General features: G+C 31.2%; 1 protein-coding gene across 1 annotated transcript in view; it reads left to right on the forward strand.

The window, feature by feature from the left end:
* Window positions 1-26,638, forward strand: part of LOC115876994 (ecdysone receptor-like) — a 924,397-nt gene that overhangs the window by 318,663 nt on the left and 579,096 nt on the right. Inside the window, exon 4 of the mRNA XM_030893049.1 lies at window positions 7,539-7,587. The gene's annotated coding sequence lies outside the window, so the exon portion shown is untranslated. The remainder of the gene's footprint in view (window positions 1-7,538; window positions 7,588-26,638) is intronic.

Below are 26,638 nucleotides of genomic sequence, written 5' to 3' on the forward strand. Positions count from 1 at the left end.
TAATTGCATTATTTAAGACTCGCTCGATAAAGAATCGATATTGTTATTTTTGACTTATTACATATTTTTTACTTAAAATTTATAAAAAGCCGTCCATATTCCAATTTCAAGAGCATTTTTATTCTCTTTAAATATTATTATGTATTTAAGAAAATTCGAAAATTTAAAAACCGTTTTTTATTTTTTCATCGCCTGTATATGACTTTATGACACACTTTGTATACCAAAAATAAAACTTTTGATTAGAGCCGTCTGAAATAAAAAATCTTAATAATTCTAGAAGTTATCGAAATCAAAGTATTTCAAAGAAGTTCAATTTTGGCCACAAAACGTTTTTGAAATCTTGCTTTTTTTAACACTTTTTTTCAATTTATCAACTTCTTCCATTGACTGAAACTAATTATGTGTGGTTGGATAGAGGGTGGATGGCGATCTTCCAGGGCGGTTTTTTATTTCTTATTTATATATAGATTATTTTCGAAATCGAACCAAAGTCAATTTCAAAGAAATTTTGCAAAATCTGAAAAAATAAAATCTCTCCAAAATAATAAATAGTGAAATGATTATTTACCCTTTATAGATAGTATACCTACCTGTGGTCCCATATAAACTGTATTACTAAAATAAATAGTGGTGGCCAAAAGTATGGACACTTTTTTAATTTGTCATTTATGCTGAGAAATTAAAATATGAAATAAAACGACTTATATAATCTTGACCTACAAATAATTCCCTACAAAACCTAATACATTTAAATAAAAAATTACAGCTATCAAAAAATATATAAAAAATTATGAATATTTTCTTGGTTAAAAGTATGGAAACTTAAGAAGAATGCTTATTAAAATTCAAGATAATATAAAAATTACTAATATTTAGTGGAATATCCCTTTGAATTAATTACTTCTCTACATCTTCGTGGCATCGAATCGATCAATCTCGTACAATCTTTACTGGAAATGGTCGCCCATTCAGTTTTTAGCACTTCCCATAATTCATTTTTATTTGAAATAGAATGGCTTCGAATTTTGCTATCCAAATGGTCCCATAAATTTTCTATGGGGTTAAGATCCGGAGACTGTGAGGGCCAATCCATTAGTGGAACATTATGTTCATTTAACCAATTTTTAACAAACCGAGATTTGTGCTTGGGATCATTGTCTTGCTCGAACAACCATCTGAGTGGCATTTCTTCATCAGCATGAGGCAGCATATTATTCTCCAATATGTCTTTGTACAAAAAACGGTCCATTATCCCATCAATTTTAACAAGAGGACCAACACCTGAGCGAGAAAAACACCCCCATACCATTATACTCCCACCCCCATGTTTTACTGTGGGCATCTGGTACTTATGGCTGTACCGTGTACCTTTTGGTCTTCGGACATAACGTCTCCCGTCACTACCAAACAGTTGAAACTTGCTTTCGTCGCTAAACAGTACAGTATTCCATTTCTGATAAGACCAGGTGAGATGATCTTGAGCAAATTTAAAGCGGGCCTATTTTTCTTTGATATTAGTGGTTTCTTCACCGCATCTCTTCCAAAAAGTGCCATGTCATCCAACCTTCTTCTCACCGTGCGTGTAGACACCGATATTCCCCTTTCACCCATTCCTCGAGAAATGTCTGTGGATGTTTTTCTTGGATCTCCAATTGATATTCTCTTCATTACTTAAACGTTCCCTGTTTTATTAAATTTACGAATTATTTTCGAAACGGTGCATTTTAAAATGTTTAAATTTTTACTTATTTGAATTTGTTTATAACCGCTCTTGTATAATTCAACTATTTTATTTTTGAAATCCGTAGAGAAATATTTAGACTTGGGCATTATGTTTATATGTATCTGAAGCAAATCGTACCGTTTATCAGCTTAAACTAAATAATTTTAATGTATTTATTTATGGTTTCCGTGCTTTTGGCTACAAGAAATATATTGTTCTCCTACAAAAACTGCTAAACAGATTTTTTTCGCTGTGTAATTTTTGGAATACTTTTATTTGCTGATAAGCTGTTCATTTATATTCCTGAGAGTTTAAGCATAGCAATATTTTCTGTGATATTTTAAAAAGTAAAAAGTTTCCATACTTTTGGCCACCACTGTAGTTTTGAAATATGAAGTTTTCACATCAATATTTGAAATTTTCAATTGTCGCTTTACTTAATATACTCCCTTGATACTCTATTTATAGTTATTTTTTATTCCTTGAAATATAATTGAAGAAGAAATATTTCGTTTATATTATTGATGTGTCACTAAATAAACCCTTGTATAAAATTTGATACTGCTAGATGTTATAGTAATGCATTTTCGTACAGCAAACTTTCATTCCCTATTCTACTCCCTAAGATTATAAATTTCATAAAATCTCTTTATCCAAATAATTAACTCATGTCTTTTAAATGATCCTTTGTGCCAATCTTTATGTGCATAATCCAGAGGTCACCAAGTTTTATATAAATTTTTACTAACTTTACCCATTTGGTTGATGAATTTCAAAAATCTTTTCTAATTATTTTTGTAGGATTTCATTCTTCTAGACCACATAGTAAGGAATTTTCATACAACAAATTGTTCCGACATAATTTTACTCTCTAAGAGGATGAATTAAAACTAAAATCGCTTTGTGTAGCTAATTCACTAATGTCGTTTAAACGAACCTTTATTCTAATATATATGTATCTAAAGCTGGCTGTATGAACTGATCCCTAAAATATCTAAAAACTTGATATATAATCTAACTGACAAACCACTGACAATGACAAATAATTTATTTCTGGAGGTATTGTGTGTAGGTGTTTTCAGGTATGTTTTAACATTTAGTCGATTTACACAAGAGCCGCTGGAAAATTATGATGAGAAATAGTCAAGAACGAATGAATACGGGAAAAATGGGAGGTAAATCTAGGATTCTCGATGATATGGCAACCAAATAGTTGATATGGTATTTGTTGCATGTACAAAGGATGTCAGAATACAGGCTTATAAACAAATACTAAAATAGATTCCCAAGAAAGTAGAAGAACTTCTTAATGCATATATTTATCTTAAAAATAACGGCTTAAATATTCTATTCTGACTTGCAATTTTATTATGAGACTTAGTAAACATTACCATTTATTAGAAATATTGCAAAGACAATTTTTTTTCCTAAAAAGTGCTACGGTACAATAATACAATTTTTTAAACCCTGATTTAACAGTACCATTGATGAAAAACAATAAAACTGGAAAAGCTATCATTCAAATAATTTAACAACTTTCAACAAAAACTTTCACAAATCATTAAAATAACAGTTAAGCACATATATAATATCTGATAAAAATATTTATTTTTTCCTTTCTAAAACTTAATTTATAAAAATGTAATATTTTTACGCTATGGCAATTTTTGCTTATTTCGTTGAAGTTTATGTTTAAACATTATTTATCTTTATGGGTCATTTTCCACTTTCTCTATTTTCTTTCTGTCATTTCACTGAAATATGGTCGAATAAAATTGGAATCTTTCTTTGTTTTATTACGGTTAATCTATCTTGGAAATTGAATTTTAGTCATTCTTACAACTGGCGACACCTGCAAATTGGATTATAGATTTATTCATGAAAACGGGCAGAGAAAATATACACGATTGTGAATAATTAATTGGGGTAAAGATATTAGGAGAGAGTAGTCTAAACCTTTTGCAAGTTAAAAAATACCAGATTTTTCTCAATGGGTAGTTGTGATTCTTTTAGTTTAATCTCTTCCAAATCTTATAGATATACTTTTTGAAATTTTTATTAGCATTATTTCAAATGAAATATCAATTTTTTAAAAGCGTTTCAAATGGTACGATTCAGACAACAGTTTGTCGTACCACTAGGCTTAGTCGTACCACTAGGCTTAGTCGTACCATTCCAAACCAAGAAGCATCGACTGTAGCTGAAGTATTACAGTAGATTTGGAATTCCTTTAGAGCTTCACACTGACCAAGGAAGGAACTTCGAGTCAAGACTGTTCCAGAAGATGTGTGATCTGCTTGGTATTCACAAGACTAGGACAACAGCTTTACATCCGCAGTCTGATGGGATGGTCGAGAGATTCAATAAGACCATTGAAGAACATCTCTCGAAAATGGTGGATGAACATCAAAGAGATTGGGATCAGCATATACCACTATTCCTAATGGCATATAGAAGTGCAGTTCACAACACCACCGGACTTTCACCATCGAAGATTTTATTTGGTCGAGAATTACGGTTGCCTTGTGACTTGGTGTTCGGATTACCAGACGACAGCACCACGAACGTAGAGGACTACGCGGATGAACTGAAGGAAAGGTTATTGGGAATTCATAAGGCCGTGAGAAGTAAGATTACGCTAGCCAGTGACCGGATGAAAGCTCGTTACGACCTCAGAGCTAATTCTACGGGATTTCGACAGGACGATAGGGTATGGTTGTATAACCCACAGCGCAAGAAAGGAAGGTCCCCAAAGTTAACTCCAGCATGGGAAGGTCCTTATACAGTCATCAAGAGGATAAATGATGTTGTGTACCGGATTCAACGCAGTCCTAGAAGTAAGATGAAAGTAGTTCATCTGGATCGATTGAAGAGATACCAGACAGGAAACCTTGATCGGGACCATCAAATTTGAGAAGGGGGCAATGTCAAGGTGTATTACTGGTTGCATAACTGCATACTGCTAAAAAATCGCAACTGGCGCATTCGCCAGAAAGTAAAGAAAATTATAGAATTCTTTAGAAAAATCTAGAAACAACCGCCAGGGGGTATATAAGGCCCGCGCTTTGACAGTTGGACAAGTTTAAAGTTTGAAGTTTGCAGTCTGAAGAAAGTCTGAAGTTTGAAAATACCGCGAAATACCGTTAGAGTAATAGTAGTTGCATAAGTTGTGTTGTAAATAGTATAAGTTGTGTGTACAGAGTGAAACAAATAAATTCGTTAAGTATTTTATCGTGAGTTTAAATAGTGGACCCACGGAATCCGTAACAATATTTTACTATATTTTTTTTCTACAACCAATTTGTAAATAAATATTTTTCTAAGTTAATTTTTCCCCTGTGGGGAAAATCGGTAATTATCAGAACATCTCATCACTGAGTGCGCCGAGACGATAACCATTGGTGTCATAAACTTTGGTACTACTGATATCGGAGATGGAGAACTAACTTCTGTAGAACGTAGAACCGTCTCAGATACTGGATTTTCTCAAAGCCCTGAGGACTCAAGGAAGAGGGACACAATAGAGGTCTATAAGGTCACGGTGATTATCTTCCCCCCTCCCATACAATTTTCAATCTACAAACATACAGGGTGGCGCCTCTCATACGCCGCGGAAGCTCCAAGGAGAACGGTAGTTTATATCGAAATGAAATTTTGGCAGCATATGTATAGTGTGACCAACGGATCTGAAGCTACGGGGTATCGGCAGGGGAACGCAGTTGTAAACAAAACACGCCCAATTTCATTCATAAAATAGGCATGGGCGTACGGTGTTTTATAAAAATAATGTGTATCATAAATATAATATTCAGATTAATAATTTTTTTCAAAAAACTTTATGCTGTTTGAATCGTTACTGCTGAGTTAGCAGATAAACACTAAAAGCTTTTATTAAAACTCCCTTAAATATTTTGAATCATTTTATTATTATGTGTTGTTAATAGATATAATAGAAGACATAATTTCAGCTGGGGGTTGGAACCAGCAAAATAAAGCACTAAATCAGCACAATACACCAAAACACTTTTACTTTTACACTAGACGCCCGTTTCGCTAACCATGTTAGCATCATCAGCAGATAATCAAGACTGAGTCTTGAGGTATATTTATTTATATATCTATACTAGCTATATTTTTTCTATAATACATATACATAATTTTAGATATAACTATTTCCAGCAAAAAAAAACCTTGAAAATAGTTAGTAAAACTTTGGAAGCGCAAACAAAACAAAATTTTACTCACCAGTAAATCCAATATTGCCTATTACACCAGATATGGTATCGCTCCGCCAGAACTTTTTAAAGGTTAGGTTAATAACCCCCTAAGCGTCTACCCATGTTTCATCCAAATAGATAATACTTGGCGATATTTTCGAATTTCGCGTATATATTTGTATCTCTCTCTGCAATATAATGGGCCGATCCATTAATATTTATCTGTTATTTTGACATTTACGCCAAAAAAATCCATTTGATTTTAATAACCCCCTAAGCGTTTCCCTGCCAAAGGAAAATTTGATTCTTCCTGCAATTTTTGCAAAAGCTTTCTAATTGTGGGGACGACTTTGAATTCCAGATAAATTCTATTTATCAAATCCCTGACCACTTGGAAATCAAAGTCGTCGAGCTTTTCAACAGCAGTCTCACGTGGGCGTTTCTTTCCAGGGCTGGATATCATTTTATCGGGGTTAGTTTCTAGCCTTTTTTTATCTTCTGTGTGAATTTTTTTATCGCCGATGCGCTAACTCCGGTATAAAGAGATATCCGCTCAAGTTTACGTTTAAGCGGCAACGTAAGCCAACTCTCTGTAGCTTCTTCGTCGCAAACCCTATTATGAACACAAGGAAATAAACCAAATGAGATTTCATCCACGTTTATTTATATTTATTTTAGTTTAGCTAAAATATTTAGGTAAAATGCGTGCTTTTCATTTTAGCCAATATTTAATTTTAATATTTTAATAATTACATATATTATTATTATTCTACTTACCTATATAAATTAGCTACTATTTCTCTTGTCTGGCTATGTAGCGTCTTACCCTTAACAAATTTATTCATTTTAAAACACATATATACGATCAAACTTAATATTAATAATTAAAAACTACGAACGAAAAACATTATAACGATAACAAAACAATAAAACCGGATAAATTCAAATTTAGGTAGCTTTTATTGTAATCTAAAAATTATTTATTTCTAGAAAATGTTAATCATGTCAAAAGCCTTACATTTTAGTCATATATACTTCTTTTATATAACTCACCTTTATTTTTCTTCCAGAATCCGAAAATCAGTTAATATATAGGGTGCTCCATTACAAAAAACAGAATCTTGATATGTAACTTTTTTAGGGACACCCTGTAGAACTCTATATTTTTAAAAAGTGCTCTGAACTAAACTACGTATGCTCACAAAATTTCATTTCAATACAAACTATCGTTCTCCTTGGAGCCTCCGCGGTGTATGAGACCCTGTATTTTTATATTAATAAACTCCATTATTTTTGTCTGCTTAAAACTAGTCTCAGTTACTACTTAACCTTAAAACTACTCAAAAGCACTCGTGGTACTTGTATGATGTTAGTTATTACTGGGCGTCCTCATTGGGCTTACAAATATACCAGAAGGTGTCTCGCTACTACAAAATTATAAGCTAGATATTGTAGAGGTACCATTGAGGAGCCTGTTAAATATAGGTGAATTTTTACTATATATTTAACAAAATAATTTTTTAACTCATTTCATTTTTAAACTATCAAGCTCTTAATAACTGTACGAGTTATTAATGATTATATTTTTGTTTCAGATTCTAAATAATTGTGGGACAATCACTCCAAGGCAACGCACTATTAAAGGTAGGAGGATATTTTTTATAAATTAAAATAATGACGTAAATAATATATTAAAAATCATGTTATTATTTTTGTTTTTTTTCCATTAAGTCGTTAATTAACCTCCAAGGAAAATACGCACTAATAAGTTAAAAGTACTAAAATAAATAAAAAAAAAATATGTTTTTAAAGCATTTTTTAAATAGACTATCTAATTACAACGCTGGAAAATGTACCTATTAATTGTGAAAGTTACAATATTCCTATGGTATTATTTAAACACCTTTTAGATATTTTTTTATAAATTATACATCAGAGAATGTGAACGAATTATATGTATCAGGGACTTCGATCATAAATACACTTTTAATTATAGCCACAGTGGAAATACTTTGGAAATTATAGGTACACACTATTATTATTTTATAATTAAATATTTTTTGATCAACAGAATTATGACATTTGAACTGTTATCACTATGTGTTATACAAGGTGAGTTTCCTACGATGTTCTCTATGGGTATCTCGGAAACTACTGGAGATAGAGTCGGTTAAATGGGAAAAGAATTGCAGTTTTGTGGGGTCATAAATATGCGCCTTTCCGATTTTTGAAAAAGTTTATGGCTTACTAGATATTTTGAAAAAAAAAACAAATTTCGGCTATTTTAAAAGTTGTACCTAATTCCATTAATCTACATTAGACAAAAAATTTTCAGATAAAAGTTGTAGATAATCACATCCTAATAAGTACTCCGATTTTTTCTAAGGCCTGTCATTTTTGACATATGACACAAAGATATGTTTTTTAAATGGAAACCATAGTTTGCCATGACTTCATAAAAAGCGCCATTTTTTAAGCTTTTCAGCGATATAAGCTATAATATGTTTATTTTCGAAAAATTACTGAATTATAGCTAATTATTATCTTTATTGACTAATTTCACTTAGTTGGTATGGTATTCTTATTATGTTATGATTTATAACTTATAAGACAGAATATTTTATTAAACGGTCCTTTACAATTTACATTACACAAACTAAAGCTTAAAAAAATAATAATACTACATACACTTTAAGCTATAGCAAATCTTAAAAAAAACGCCATTGTTTTTAGTACATAAAATGTATCTTTTAAAACTGAACTACAAGTTTTTCCCACAGAACGGGACCGGTGGATTTTAATAAACTTCTCCCGTACCGCCTTTTCGAGTACCTATCTTAATCCATGTTCTTTTGTAAACCTTGTTGTTAACCATACCGCATAAAAAATCTAAAATGGATAGATCAGCTGTCGAGGAGGCTCATGCAATTGATCAACCTCTTCCTATCCCTGAGTTTGCATAATTATGATATAAATTATTTTTAACATTTCTTTCATTATGAGGGGGAGTGTCATAATGAAACTCATGTTAAAACCTCTATTGATGCGCAAGTATCTAAATTTAACTTTTCTAAAAAACGTAAATAACGTTCACCGGTCAACGTATCCTCGAAAATGTATGGCCAAGAAAAGTTGAACCAATATAATCCTACACACTTTTCTTCATTTGGAAAATTCATATCTACAATTTTTGTTTATTTTAATTTACAAAGTTTGAATGTGATAGTTTCACATTACTGAGAGCAACAACGATTGAACTTGTTTCCATGGCTAACTAAGTGAAATTTTTTACAATGATAAGAATTGGCTATAACTCAGTAATTTTGTGAAAGAAACATATTATAGCTTATATCGCTGAAAAGCATAAAAAATGGCGCTTTTTACGAAGTCATGGCCAACTATGGTTTCCATTTAAAAAAACATATGTTTGTGTCATATGTCAAAAATGACAGGCTTTAGAAAAAAATAGAGGATACAGCCTTATTAAGGATGTGATTATCTACAACTTTTATCTGAAAACTTTTTGGCTAAAATAGATTATAATGGAATTAGCGACAATTTTTCAAATAGCCGAAATTTGTTTTTTTCGAAATATCTAATAAGCCATGAACTTTTTCAAAAATCTGAAAGGCGTATGTTTATGACCCCAAAAAATTGCAATTCATTCCTCATTTAACCGACTCTCTATCTATAGTAGTTTCCGAGATACCCATAGAGAACATCGTAGCAAACTCACCCTGTATAGTCGACATTAAATCTATACGTTTGAGCCATACTCCGATTCAGAAAAAAAAATTAGAAAAGATTTTCAATACTTGTTTAGCTAGTTAATTACAGATTAATTTTTAGTTTCGTTAATTGCAATTTTCTGTGGGCAACTCTAGTAGCTAACCAAAGAGTTAAATGTTGACTGCTCGGCATTTTGCAGATAAAAAAATGTAGGTATACCTAATTAGTTCTGACAATAAATCTCCTAACAAATATTCACAATGATTATGTATGTATTTATTTCTGGTGTTAATTAATTGAAGCCATTGTTACGAGTCAAAGAATGCCAAAAAAATTGAGGTATTAAATGAATTAAAAGTCCATCAAAAGAGTTGCGAGAAATATAAAATTAATCCCACTTAAAAATAACATGTAATGCGGATTTTATAGACAAGGTCTTCTTATTATAGTACTATTATCTACTGTTATTAAATTATTATCTTTCATATTTCAATTTACAACGTAGAAATGAATCAGGATTTACAACAGAGCTAATTGGAACTCTTATGTTAACCATACTTTTTATTCTTCTTCGTTTACAGCCATTTCCAAGTTAATTGACTCTCTGTTTACAAGCTTTTTAGTTTTTCTTGTATTCGTTAACATCGGATAATAAATAATTTATCTATTCCTGCAATCTCAACATTGTAAAATTGTTTTTTTGTCTGATCTGGATACTAATATAACATTTTCTTTTTGTTCAGCATTAAGTTTGATCCTTAGATCCCGTATGCAAAACGCATATGTTTTTATACAGGGTGTCCCAGAAATAAGTGCAAATATCTTCTGGTCCAAAAGAAACATATTATCTCTTTGCCATTTTTAAAATAAATTGATAATAAACGAGTTATTTAACTTTGAAAATTTAAAAAAATAATGACTACATTTTGAGAGTCGAAGGTAGCAATCGATATCAGTCGCAAATACCAAGCGATTAGCAGAATCTCAGCAAACACCTCCACTGGAAAGGTCGGGTATTTATGATATTTCCTGTAAAGATTATAATCAGAAATATGTTGGGTAAACTAGAAGATCAATATTAACTAGATTTAAAGAACATTTAGCTCATATAAGATGTCTTAGACCGGATAAATTTTGCGTTGCTGAACAAGAAATTTTTTACAAGAAATTTCATAAATACCTGACCTTTCCAGTGGAGGTGTTTTATCCTTTGGATTACCTAATAATTGTTGTAATTTATTATTAGCACTATACACAAGTTTATAATTGACATTCTTAAAAATTCCTTTTAGACCACGGGATAACTCTCTATCAAACGGTATTGAAAAATATTTAGACGTATCTTTCTCCACTTGAAAAGTCGAATTTTCAGAAATCATTAACCTATACCTACGTTTTCTAATTAATTTATCAACTAGTGAAGGAGAATAACCATTGCACTCACCTACATTCCTAATGTAATCTCTTTCTATTTCATATCTTTCGTTGGAAAGTGGGAAACTAAGTAACCTATGAACTAAGAAATTTAAACTAGCCATTTTATGTTCAACACTATGATGTGATTCATTAGGAATATATCTGCGTGTGGTGGTATTTTTCCTATAGATATCAAATTCCAGGCAATTATTAGTATTTCTAATAACTAATACATCTAGAAATGGTAATCTGTCGTTGTTCTCAATTTCATGCATAAATTTAATGGAAGGAAAACGATTATTTAATTTAGAAATAAAATTATCTATGGTGTCTGAATGAGTGTCAAAAACAGCAAAAATATCATCCACATACCTAAACCATACTCTTGGAAAATACTCAAACTGATTCTTAGCCTCCACTTCAAACCTGCTCATGAATAAATTAGCCAAAAATGGATTACCCATTACTGTACCTTCCCGCTGTTCAAAAAAGTTGTTATTAAATTGAAAACAATTTTGTTTCATACATAACGATGTAAGCTCAATATATTCAATCACAGTTTTGTTGTCGAGACCATTTGCGTTCAGTAACTCCTTCAAGTAGCCTAAAGTATGTGGAATTGGAACACTTGGGAACAACGAAGATACATCAAAGGATACCAAAATTTCACCTTCATGCAATGTTATATCTTTAATTTTGTTAATGAATTCAATATTATTTTTAACTGAGAAAGAAGGTTCATGATTAGGTAAATTTTCGAACTCCCTTGATAACCATTTTGCCAAATTATAAGTCGGAGAACCTACAGCCGAAACAATTGGGCGCATAGACTTGTCCGGTGTATGAATTTTTGGCAAAGCATACAATTTTGGTAATGAGGGATTGGATACTTGCAATTTCCTCTTTAAAGAAAGATCAATAAGGCTGTTACATTCTTTTAGAGTTTTTTTAACGTCTGCTACCATCTTAGACAAAGGATTCTTTTTCAAATTTATGTAGCGGCCATTATCGGTTAAGTTGTTAACCTTATCGTAATAGTCTTTTTTATCTAATATAACAACCTTATTTCCCTTATCAGCTTTTAGGTAGAAACAATCTTTGTTACGCAAATTCTTGACAATATTGTGCTCCTTGTTAGATTTTAATGGTTTACTTGAAACGATATTTTTTGATAACTGATTTCTAAAAGCCTCTCTTGTAAATACTTTAGAAGCCTCGGGCAAGTGCTGAATAGCAGTTTCAACACCAACGACGATTTCCTCCAAAGCGCTACCAAGGTTCAAACCCTCAACTGTAATAAAGATGTATAGATCTTAATAATTTAAAATTAATTACACAAGTCTCAAATTACAGGCAATTAGATGCATATGAAAGCATCAGAATTAATAAATGTAAAGATAGTATGAACAGAGACAACGGTCCAATTCCTTCAAGTTCTTTGTTCCTACTACTCTAGTGGCGGAAATCTAACTGTTAGGCTCGGTGGGCTCTGACTCGGTTGGCTAGATCTTGCCACGCCCACTCGGTGCCCACTGAGCGAGTATATAAACGCTCAAATTGTAGATTATAGTTTAGTTTTAATCAGCTGCTGATGATGCTAACATGGTTAGCGAAATGCGCGTCCAGTGTAAAAGTAAAAGTGTTTTGGTGTATTGTGGTGATTTAGTGTTTTATTTTGCGGTTTATCTTACATTTGACTATTTTTTTTCAGTTTTGACAGAGGTTTACTACTGTTTTGGTAAAATCTCAAATGAATTGTGTAACCTAAAAACTCCATCAGCTGATATGTTTAAATGTAGGTCAAAGTTTGACTATTTACATATCTAATAAAGGGCGTTGATTCTGAACTGTTGACTCTACCAGAGCGGATATGTGGACAAACTCACACTTGACTCTAACCAACTATTTTATGGGTTAATGCTTTTCTCTGGGATATAAGGCCATTAGACTCAGGATTTAAATTGGTTTGTACTTGATAACACTGTCGATTATAGATTTGACCGAAATGTCGTGTAAGTTAAAATGAATAAAGTCAATCGAAGCCCCAAATTATCTTAGTATTAATACTATCTACCACATTCAGTGAGAAGTTCAAGTTTTATACTGCAACAAAAAAGAGATATGAAAGAGATTGAACGTCACAAAATTGAAAAAAAAACTGTCTTTTTTCTCTGGTTAATTTGGTGACAATTATGACAGATATTTTTCATAAACCGTTGTATGATAATAAGAAAGATGTCAGACAAGTTATAGAAAAGGAACACAAAACCAAGGTAGGAAACGGAATATAGCCTAAGTATTCAGTAAAAATCTGCATCCTTGACATTTGTACAACTCAACAGAGAAAATTGAAAAATCAAGCAAAATACTAAAATATATATATATTTAAGTACGACCTTGCTACAAACATTTTATATACGTAATTTTCGAAATGTCCTTGATTCCGGAAAATACACTTGCCAGCGGAAAATATTTTTCTAGATAAAATAAAATAGAAATACCGACAATATTGAAATTTCCTATCTCCTTAATGACGACCCATTGTCGACAAAAAGAAAATAACCGACATTTTCCTGAATGAAAAAGCTCACGCTACGTAGGAACGTTGTCTGATGAAAACGGAGGTCGTTCTAGTAGAAATTATTTGTCTGGGCCATTGTTGCGGCAAAGCAAGACCGTTTAATAACCGGTTGAAGGAAAAATAAGATAAAAGAAGACTCAACCAAGAGGAGAACACGTTCATTCGGTTTTGTGAGAATTCCAAATCAGGGTTAAATTATTGCCTGGTATCTGGTGTACTAATTTAAAAAAAATCTATAGGGTTCTTGTTTAGGTATAAATTTATAATGTTTTTATTTTGTTTTATTGTGTTAACTGGAGTTCTCCAATCGGTCATATTCGCCACATTAACCAACCATTAGGTATAAATTTAAAATAGACTCTTCTGAAGTCTGTTTAACAGTAGTACCTTTGCATTCAAATGATGACGATGAAATGACCAATGATGATGAAATGAAAATATAATTTACCTGCGAATTGAAATGACAAATAACAATTGTTGGGTATCCTCTCATTGGATAGGTCTCTATTGCAGTCTCTCCTATTGCAGTTAATGTGGAACTTTGTAATTTAAAAAAATCCGAAACATCGACTTATCTATACAAAACTTGTCTATTACAAATCTTAGATCAATAATGTCGTGACTACACTGATGGCTCGAAATCTGCCCAAGGTGTTGGCTGTGCTTTTTACAGCTCTGCTGCTAATTAAAAAATCAGATTACCTGGTTTCTCTAGCATTCTAACAACCAAATTCACAGCTATTTATCAGACTCTTATTCAGTTCAGTGTATGCCTCCCATTGAAGCTATACAAATACTATCTTTATGTGGATTCTTGGACCTAACCTAACCTAATCCACCAGATAAACTGGCTAACGAGGCAACGCTCTTACAGAATAGTGAAACAACTAAATCTGTTCTCGGTTTCAGAAATTTTCACAAAAATTGTTTCTCAGTATAATTTAAAAAAAAAATGGGACATCATCGAGGGAACTAATAAACTTAGATCACTTCTTCAGTTGTATCGAAATATATATTCTCTTGAACGTGGATCTTTCTGTAAAGTTGTAAGAACCCTCACGGGACACTCATATCTTACTATATCCTATATCATCAGAAATAAACTCCCTCCGAAATGCACCTTTTTCTTTTTGAATGCTTACCTATCGGCTTCCATAGGTCTATTTACTTTAATTCTGTTACCTATGAGAATGTTTTTGTGCCTTTTAAGATTTCTAAAATTAATAAAAGTATGGACGCTTTCTTTATTTTAGTGCTGAAACTTTAATAAACACATATTCATTATATTAATGTACAAAATCATTGATTAATGAGTTGTACATTGTGACAATGAACAATGTTATTAATACAACGAACACACTACATTATATTAATGTACGCGGTTATTAATATCATGAATAAAATATTAGGGCTTAAATGTCCGCCATGTTGATCGGTTACTTTGGCACTTTAATAACGTCTGTGTGGTTGAGTTATTCAGTGAGGCTTTAGTTTAATTAGAGCGGTCAGTGTTCTCTACAATATTTTAAATATTTTAAATAAAAGTCCTATCGTATTGTAGTTAATTTGTTGTGTTGTCAAATCAAATTCCGCTGTGTGAGATCTCTGGTGTGGGTATTCATTAAAATAACGGTTTCCAAATATGTTTCAGAAGATAAAAAACAAAAAGAAGAAAAACATAGTAACAAATCCAGGCATGGAACTGATTATGGGTAAATTCGAATGTTCTTTTAATATTTGGCATTTTAATTATTTTGATATACGTCTTTTAGAACCGGAAGAAGATGATGAAACCTGCCTTCAAGCCTTCAAATTCGACAATTTAATATCGGACCCACTTGATGCGACTTGGAAAGCCTGTTAGAAATTCGTCTAGACGTTATCAAGTCTAAGGGTACAGCTAATATAATGAAGAAATGGTCTTTTTATAGAAATCCCTTAGGATATCGACTGGTAAATTAATTTTCTTATTATAATTTACCCTAAATTTAATAATAACATTACTATTCTCTTCGTCGATTCGATTTTTTAAATTTTTAATTTGTATATGCTATATCGAGTTTAATAAATTATAATTAGTTTATTGCACTTATTTTTTATTAATAATCCCTAATGGAAAAATTTACTGTGCTCGTAAGTAAGTCGGCACTATAGTCTGTGAAACGAATAACTTTGAATTTGACAGTTCCCGCGGGCTTTTCTAGTGTTAATTTTATTAGGTTAGCAACTTGCGGCCATGCTGACGCAATGCCGTCTCTAATAGAACAGCCTCGGGCGAGATTTATGACGTCACGCTAGTTAAATACTGGGGATTAATAAATATGTTGTAAATATATACATGGAAAACATAATAATTCCTCGTATTTTTGGTTTGTATTTTAAAAATCATATAGTTTACATGAAATATACATAATATACAGTTAATAAATACAATATATTAACCTATTTATAGTAATAAATACTTTCGCAAATAAACTATGAACCATACAAATGCAGCAAATGTTTTACAATATACAAATAATGAATAATATACATAAGATAATGGGTAAAATATAAAATATATTTTAAATTTTGGAGTTTGAAAATCGATCTAATTTAACAAACAACATTCAATGTCTACTACTTACTATGACTGAAATCGTACTCCATAGTCAATGTAGATAGTTTTAGTGTTAAGAATAATAATTTAAAAAAATACGTGGTCATCTTTTGACAAGTTTATACTAGTTTATTAATTGCAGTAAACATTATGTGGTGTGTGGTGATTTTATATGTAATTTTTTTGGATTATATTCGACATTATTTTTTTCATATGACAACACTGATAAAGGCTATGATGTTTTTTTTAAACCACAAAACTTAATCAGCGTTTTTCCCGAACCTAAATCCCAAGAAAATCAAAAATTTTAGAATAATTTTACATATAAAATGACAGCGATCTTTATTTCATAGCCATCGCTGACGCCTTTTTTTCTATGATATTGTATTATTTGCAAATATAATATGTCGAACATTGATACTTGCAAAATATACATATACATTTTGTGAATGCAAATAATAATACATCACTATTAGTAGATATTGAATGTTTTTTTGTTAAATTAGATCGATTTTCAAACCCCAAAATTTAAAATATATTTTACATTTTACCCATTATCTTATGTACCTATTTATTATTTGTATATTGTAAAACATTTGCTGCATTTGTATGGTTCATAGTTAATTTGCCAAAGTGTTTATTAATATAAATAGGTATATATATTGTATTAATTAACTGTATGTTATGTATATTTCATGTAAACTGTATCATTTTTAAAATACAAACCAAAAATACGAGGAATTATTATTTTTTCCATGTATTCTACAACATATTTATTAATCCTTAGTATCTCACTAGCGTGACGTCATAAATCTCGCTCCGAGGCTGTTCTATTAGAGACGGCATTGGTCTGATATTTAGAAATGTCAAAAGCTGATGACAGTTTACTTTTGACAATTGTGTTGATTTTTGCAAGAAGAGGAAGAACTGTCGCTTGTTTTATTATTTTCCTTTTCTATTTCACGAAAGTAAAAAGAGTTACCTATCTGATTCGTTCAGGCACCCAATTTAAAGAATATCAGTAACTTTTTTGATAGAGGGATTTTACATTTGCCCTGTTGGTAGAAAATAACGGTCAAAATTCAAAGTTATTCATTTTATAGACTAGTATATTAGTAATTTTGTTACCTTCGTAGCTAAGGACTTATTCAAATGGAAATCTATTTATAGTAGAATTATTTCAGGTAGTTGGCTGGGAAATGACTATCAATGACATTTCATATCAATGACAGCGATCTTCATAATCGATTATACGGTGTAACAAGAGTTACTAATAGTGTCGACTTTTAAATGTATAACTAAATAGTTTATGAAATTATTTCATTGTATTAATGATAACGGTTCATTAATACAATGAAATTATTTCATTGTATTTATGAAATCTGTTCATTGTACCAATGAATGTGTTCTTCAAATTAATGAACACTGTTCATTGATTTAATGAACTTAAAGTTCATAGAGTTAATGAATTACTTTTCATTGTGCCAATGAAATCGTTCATCGGCTCAAAATTAATAATTTAATTCATTATATTAATGAACCATATGCGATTTTAACAATGTTCTAGATATGACATATGTCTGTCAAGTACTACCTGTACAAACGCAACCTACATCAACTGCAGCTGCATATTATGCGAAAAAGATCCTGAAACAGTGAAAAAAAAATCTTAATCGTAAACATATTAATCATAACATATACAGGGTGAGTTCTTAAAGGGCAACTATTTTCCGTGCAGATAGATCTCGATAAATTACCAAATTTGCATAACTGTAAACATAACTTCTGACAAGCAGTATCCGTTTAGGTTTAACGCAGAAGTGTTTACAAAAAATAACTATTTTATTTTGTAGATTTTCTTGCAGTGCAGTGGCGAAATACCCATAAAGGATTTTTTTGGAGAGATGAATCCGCCACATAGGTATAGACATTTTTTATGAATATATTATGTATTTTAACTAAAAATTAAAAAAAAATCCAAATTTTTTTCATAAAATTGCAATTTTTCAATATTTTTTTGCGAAAAAAACTTTTAGACGTATTCCTGGGATATTCCTGGACGAAATATACAACCCCTAAAAATATTTCCATACATTTAAGACTCACCCTGGATAAACATTCCAGTAATAATTTTTACAATCGATTAACTGCTTTTAGTCTGGATATTCCATGGAACTTTCTCACCTTTCTAACAATAACTCGTCCATTATTTTATTCATTAGGATCCGTCGTCGGATCTGAAACGTTGACAAGGTCAGAGAAAATATTTTTAGACTGTTTTAAAGCATGTCAGTTTCAATTTTCCATCTTAAATATACATTCTTAATTTATTTTCAAAAATAACGTACGGCGAATAAATTCCTTCGGATATTTCTGTTATTTTGTGTATCAGCAACATGTTTTTCTTTAACTTGTTTAGAAGATTTCTCTCTTTCTGGATAAAATTAAAGTTTAGAGAGAATTAAAATTGGTAAAACCGGGTAATTATTTTATATATAGTTTAATATTAGCTAAAAAAAGTGACGCCGGTAGGCACGTATAGCCGCCCATACTAAAATATGTTATTAAAAAGTTTTAGGCAGTTCTTTTAGTTTCAAAGTAAAGGATTTTTTCCAATTTTGGTCTGCCACACACTGTTATTACAAATTTTGTTGCAAATATTATCCCTAATCTTAAATTGAAAACCGCGTTTTGCTAGCTACTGTAATTTTGGAGTTAAGATATCTAGGAAAATCTTTGTCTGAGGGGTAGGCAACCTTAATAATATTTTGAAGATATATAAATTCCCCATTTAACATCGGAATAATATACTGGGTGTTCCATTTCAAATAAAGGAGTAACTTGCTTTTAACAGTGACTAATGTTCCATATTAATTTTGTTTCACCCTGTATAACTTTTCGGATCAAATTTTAATTTTGTTTACCATACAATGGTTACTGTAATTAAATATCAGGCTATACAAGGTCAACTAAAATTTAGGTAGCTGTTATTGAAATTTAAAATTCACTCTTCATTTTCACAAAATGTGAAATACGTCAAAATCCTTAGGTTTTAGATATATCCTTCTTTAATTAAACTCACCTTTATTTTTTTCTTAGAATCCGAAAATCAATTAGTATATAGGGTGTTCCATTAGAAAAAACACAACTTTGATGTGTAACTTTTTTTGGAGACACCCTGTATAATTCTATATATTTTTATATAATGCTTTCAATTAACCTACATTTGCTGCCAAAATTTAATTTCGATATAAACTACCGTTCTCCTTGGAGCTTCCGCGGCGTATGAGAGGCGCTACCCTGTATAATAAACTTTGAAGTTCTAACATTTTCTTTCGTTGCAAGATGGCATGGCAACCTGAATTATAGCCTGTCCAACGAGAAGATCCTTGACAGTGATAGATGTGTCTGTCATTTTAATTTCAAAGTAGTTTATTTTATTTTACAAAGATATAAGTTGGTACAACTGGAACGCATAGCAGGAAATTAATATATTTAAAATTTTACTGACAAGTGATTACTTCAAAATATTGTCAAAAAAATTGTATAAAACTGAAAAAATGTAATCGAGTTATTGTATTTAATAAAAAACCATATAAAAGACGGTAGGTGTTAATACAAAACGAACATGAAAAAGACATCACATACTAAAAAAATAAAAAAAAAATATTTCTTACTTTCAAGCTTTATAAAACTTCCCGCATTTATGATTATATTTATCAATATAACTTATGTACAAATACAAATTTGTAATATTCCACCGGAATAAATAAAACAACATAAATAAAACATACTATTTTATTAACAATAACACTTACCAAATTTTATATCTTAAAGGTTGATTAATTAACTTTAATCTTAATTTTTTTAAACCAGTACCTTTTGACATTATTTTTCTGCAGTACTAAAATCCATTATTTACCTATCGTGCGATGTCGATATTTTACAGCTACTCCAGTTTTTAGTATGTGTTTAGTATGGTCCTTCTACCATATTCGAGATGCACTTATCTACAAGATGGTATACGAACTTTATTAATGGTAACTTTATTGGTTTATATGACTTTCTGCCTGGGCAGCCAGTATTAACCATAAACTGTGCTCTGAGTCTACAGTTAATTTTCACTCGATTTTTCCTCCACTTGACTTCAAAAGACACAAAACACGCGTAATAACACGAATCAAAATGCATCATCTTCCAACACTTCCAAAACGCAGGGTATTTGACAAAAGTTGACACAAAATTATAACCTATAATTTGGCAAGACTTTGACAAGCGTCAAAAATCTAAAGGCGAGTTCATACGCATTGGCGTCCGTTTGTCGTTCATCGTTCCGTCAAACCAATAAAATTGAAATACGATCTGTAATTTTTGAAATAAACCAATAAAACTGGTTAAAAACAACAAGAGACGACGAATGACGGATTTATATTTAAACCCATCCGTAGTTAACTTAAAAATTATTAGAAACTTTTTTTAGTAAAATAAATAGATTGGTATGGGACGTCATCTGCTTTTCTTCTGTCATCATTTGTCGAAATCTTACCTGTAGTATGACTTCCAAAAGTCATATCACTATCAATAAAGGTCCCTAAAAATTTATAGTGCTTAGTTTAGCTTAGTTAATTAGATTAATTTAATGATTAAGTAAATGAAGCAATTCATACCTAAACATCGAAGTCATCACACCTAGCGGAAAGTCATTTAAAAACATCCAAGTTATCTTGAATAATCAGTTTTTGAATCCGAATTACAACACTAAATAGCGGCGTTTTACAAAAGCGAACGAAATGGTCTCCGCCTGTTAATAAAAAATAAAAATTGCGTTGCGAATGACCTAAAATTCCGACTCGCCATTCATCGTTTAAATCCAATTTGTCGAGTCATTACTGTTAAAAGGAGTTAAATAAACAAGTTTCATTAAAAATGCTTGTTTTTTTCTGCTTGTTTTGCAGACGGATTTAAATTTTCTCTTCTTACTGATGGGAGCGCTTTTCTTTTTATTCTTTAGCTTTTGATGCTTTTTTTAGTTTTTTATTTTTTCCGATGTAATTTTGTTGATTTGCTGTCTAAGTTTTTGAGTTTCATTTAGAAGTTTATTTATGGATGTTAAAATTCATATTTTCTTTTCTGTTGAGAAGGTTTATACTATTCGGAAAATATGAGCAATTTCAGAGAAACTTTTGAATATTTTTAAAAGTAATAAGTCAGTTCATTTTTGCCCCAGCATCTCTCGGGCAGAAACCCTATCAAAAGATGCGCACAACTTAGAAAAGAACTATCGGACAAAATAAATAGCGATCTTATCCGATAGTCAAGCAACATTAAAAACGATCAACTCAGTAACCATGAATTCGAAGTTGGTCATAGAATGCCTAGAAAAGTTGAACAAGTTAGGCAAAGAAAATAAAGCCCTCCTACTCACGCCAGTCCACAAAGGGATAAAAAGTGATGAGAAAGCGAATGATCTGGCTAGAACAGGAGAAAACACTCTATCAACTGGACCAGAACCGGACTGCTTCCCAAGTGGAAGCTAACATAAAGCGGAACTCAAGAACATGGAAGACTTGTAATGGAAATCCTTTAACGGTCTAAGACACTCGAACTTTTTTTACAGAGCTTACATATTTATTTATTTTATATATTTTTTTATTACATATAATTTGATAGGATACTGTCTCAATGAACACCTCAGTAGATTGCAGCTAAGAAACAAGAAGATGCAGATACTTTCCTTCTGTAGGGAAAATGGATTAGGTTAGGCTAGTAGTTAGGCTACCCAACAAGCATTTGAAAGTAAAATTACGTTAAATTATCCACCTGGACTATTATTGACCAACTGGAAATTGGTCGAAATTTCCAAGAATTGACGTTCAAATTTCCAAAGTGGGGAATAAAACTAAAGTAGCTTAGAAGTTAAAAACAGGTTAACAGGTTATGATGTTTTGTATGAAATATGGGCTACGAAGTCAAAAATAACCGACCTGAGGTCATAACATGGTAAAATAGAGGTGAATTTTACTAAAAGTAGTCCTAATTTGTACTACCTACATTTTAACATGGGAAAGAAAGAGAAAGAATAAGGTAAAGTATTTTTCTTTATAATATGTATATGTAAATGAATTTCCCAATAATGAACCAGGAAGACAAACAAGTGTAACAATTGGCATGGCCGTTTGAACATTAATCCAATATGGATGAAATACCTATATATATGCACGTCATTTTAGTGTATTGTGGTAAATTAATGTTTTATTTTGCTGTTTAACACCAAAAGTTCCAACTCTCAATTGTAAACTACCCTCTGTAAAATCTTTTGTCAAAGCCCTGATGAGTTATAACTCAAGAAAGGGGGACACAATAGATCTATTATAGTCGCGGTTATAAGGGGGTTAATAACCCCCACCCCTCACAAACAATCTTCATCTACAAGGCATAGTAATTAATTTTAGATATTACAAGTAATTTCAAGAAAGATTTTGCACAAAAAATCATATTTATGTATTACTTATGATGTCTCTAAAACCTCTAAATCAACGACTTTAATCTCTCCATCGGCTTGTCAAATATCGCGGTATATTATCTCCATTAAAATCGCAACTCTTCTCTTTTTTATTTTCTCTTCCTCCCTCTTTTCATCTCTGTTCCGCCCGACGTTTCTAATATGGAAAAAGGCAGCCAAACAAAAGAGTGGTTCTTCTGTATTCTACAACAATGCCCATTGAAACGTCATTGTTATCCTGCAAAGTCAGGATTCTTTCGCGTTTGCTAGAGGCTGTGTCATTTAGGAGAATCAGTGCTTGCGAGGGCAACTAATTATTCTTTTTCATATTATAGAAAAAATAATAATAAAATTTTGTGAGATATACAGGATGGTCCGAATTGTATACAGGAAAACTTCGGCAAGTAAAAAAGTTCGTATACATTTATGTTTTAAAATATTTCGTTTCGGAGATACAGGGTGTAGAAGTTTCATTTTAATTTCGATTTTTACATTTAATTTCGGTATTTGGATGAAAATTTATGTTTGGAAGTTTTTTGACATGCAAAATTTGATTTCGATGTCAATATGACTCCTATTTGTAGGGGGGTGCTACGTACATATTCTTGAATGTACTAAACTAATCTACTGAATTTCCCACTTTTACCCTAACAAATAAAACAACGATGATTCTAATGAATGAAACAGCTTATATCCATTATTGATCTCCGTAAGGGTATCAGCTACCAGTATGTATTTAGTTGATTTTATATATATTTCGTACTGTTCAAACGGGAGACAGCGTCCCCATTTTTTGACGGCGTTGTTACGTATGTCTGAATATATTTTTTTTCTTGAAATATGATATCTTTTTCCGCAGGCTTTTATAAAAGTTTTATTACGAATTCCTGGCATTCACAAAAACTAAATTCGTTGAGAAAAACGTATAAAGTTAATGGTTGAAAAAAAGACTTTGTATGGCTTGAGGGAAGTTTAGAAACGAGAAATATAAAAAGTCAAAAGGTTAAAATTCTTTAGGTTAAGAAAAATGTTGTTAAATTGTATTTGTATATAGATTGTATTTGTATTGTTAACTTTTCATATTTTACTGATTCTTATATTATGTTTATTTTTAGCTTTGTATACGAGAAGTCATATTTTTTTTGCAACAAACCACATTTTGTTTGTATATTCTACAGGGTCCGGCAATAGTGCGTCGGGCATCTGTAGCTCCTAGAATAAAAAACTTGAGAATTTTGTTTAAGTGCAAACCCACAGTATATACTAGGATTTATTTCAGGAAAATATTTTAACTTCTATAGGGTGGTTCAAAAGAGTGTGAGTGGAATGAGATGATTTTTTTGAAATGGAACACCTTGTATAATATTGCTTTTTTGGTTTCCTTTCAGATCACTTTATTATTAAATTTATATACTTTATTATTACCTATTAAGATATGAGTAAATATATTTCGATAATTTCAGAGGTATTAATAAAGAAATAAGACATATAATGTATACAGGGTGAGTTTCCTACGATGTTCTCTATGGGTGTCTCGGAAACTACTGGAGATAGAGAGTCGGGGGAAATGGGGAAAGAATTGCAGTTTTGTGGGGTCATAAATATGCGCCTTTCAAATTTTTAAAAGAGTTCATGGCTTATTTATGAAATTTTTCTTCGGAAAAATTTCGGCTATTTTAAATATTGTCCCTAATTCCATTATAAGCTATTTTAGACAAAAAGTTTTCAGATAAAAGTTGTAGAGAATCACATCTTTAATGAAATTGTGTCCTCCGTCTTTTTTCTAAAGCCTAACATTTTTGACATATGACACAAACATATGTTTTTATAAATGGAAACCATGTTGGCCATGACTTTATAAAAAGCGCCATTTTTTAAGCTTTTTAGCGATGTAAGCTATAATTATGTTTTCTTCGAAAAATTACTGAGTTATAGCCAATTCTTATCATTTTTAAACAATTTCACTTAGTTAGCCATGGAAACAAGTTTAATCGTCTTTGCTCTCATAAATGTGAAGCTGTCACATCCAATCTTTTTAAATTAAAATAAACAAAAATTGTAAATATGAATTTTTCAAATGAAGAAAAGCGTGTAAGATTATTGGTTCAACTTTTCTTGACCATACATTTTCGAGGATACGCTGACCGGCGAATGTTCCGTTTTTCCAGAGAACGGTTTTCAAGACATGTTAGAAAAGTTAAATTTAGTTATAGCCAATTCTTATCTTTCTTGACTAATTTCGCTGAGACTGCATGGTATTCTTATTCTGTTATGATTTATAACTTATAAAAAGTGAGAATATATATTTCTAAACGGTTCTTTACAATTTACATTACACAAACTAAAAATTAAAAAAATAATATCACTACATACACTTTAAGTTATTTTAGAAAATGTTGTTGATGAATGAGTTGCATCTTTTTAAAACTGAAAAACACAGGACCGGTCGACTTTATTAAACTTTTCTAACCGCCACTTCGAGTGCCTCTCTTAATTCATAAGTTCTTTTGTAAACCTTATTGTTATGCCTATGCAATTAGTCGACCTCTTCCTATCCCTGCGTTTGCATAATTATGATGTAAATAATTTTTAACATTTCTTTCATTATGGGGGGTGGGGGGTGGTTTGGTTGTAATCGTGTGGTGTGTCATAATGAAAGTCATGTTGGAACCACTCTATTAATGCGCGAGTATCTACACGCTTTTCTTCATTTGAAAAACTCATATTTATTAAAAAGTTTGGATGACGATTAAACTTGTTTCCATGGCTAACTAAGAGAAATTGTTTGAAAATTATAAGAATTGGCTAGAATTCAGTAATTTTTCGAAGAAAACATATTATAGCTTATATCGCTGAAAAGCTTAAAAAATGGTGCTTTTTATGGAGTCATGGTCAACTATGATTTCCATTTAAAAAACATATGTTTGTATCATATGTCAAAAATGACAGGCTTTAGAAAAAAGCGGAGGACACGATCTCTTTAAGGATGTGATTATCTAAAACTTTTATCTGAAATTTTTTTGTCTAAAATAGCTTATTAGAATTAGGGACAATTTTTAAAATAGCCGAAATTTGTTTTTTTCGAAATATCTAGTAAGCCATGAACTTTTTCAAAAATCTGAAAGGCGCATCTTTATGACCCCACAAAACTGCAATTCTTTCCTCATTTAACCGACTCTCTATCTTCAGTAGTTTCCAAGATGCCCATAGAGAACATCGTAGGAAACTCACCCGGTATATTTCTCAGCCTTTCTTAAAAAAATATTAAAAATACAGGAACTGTCTTGAAATCAAAACTATATTAGGTATTTACTTTAGATGGTCTTTACAGGGTGGTTCAAATTCGATGCTTTTAAATGGAAACACCCTTTTCTATAGGAGATAGACGAAAACTAATATCGGTGTCTGGAGCTCAATTTTCATCAAAAACATGATGGTGAAAACCGCACATCAATATCTGTTACCGTTTCGAAGTTACGGGGTGTTTTTCAAAAATGTGCACTTTTATCAAATCGCTGTAACTGTTTTGCTATGGAAAATTTTGTATTTCTATGAAAACATTTCCAAAGCACCTTTTTACGTAGAATTTAATGGTTTAAGTATATTTTTTTTAAATTAATAATTTAAGAGTTATCAACAGAATAATTGATTTTTTATTTGGGACACCCTCTATATTTTTAATTAACTGAAAAGAATTTAAAATTACCTTTCCAAAAATAAAGCACATTTGATTTTTTTTGTAATCCCCTTCGAAATACAAAATTTTTGAAAGTTCGCCAGTTTTAACTAGTAGGCTTTGGACCCCTTATTGATGATATGCCCTTAATGGAACTCGAAAACATATTTTTCCAGCAAGACGAGGCACCGC

This window comes from Sitophilus oryzae, unplaced genomic scaffold (assembly GCF_002938485.1).
Source record: "Sitophilus oryzae breed Bouriz unplaced genomic scaffold, Soryzae_2.0 scaffold_1441_pilon_pilon, whole genome shotgun sequence".
NCBI lineage: Eukaryota > Metazoa > Arthropoda > Insecta > Coleoptera > Curculionidae > Sitophilus > Sitophilus oryzae.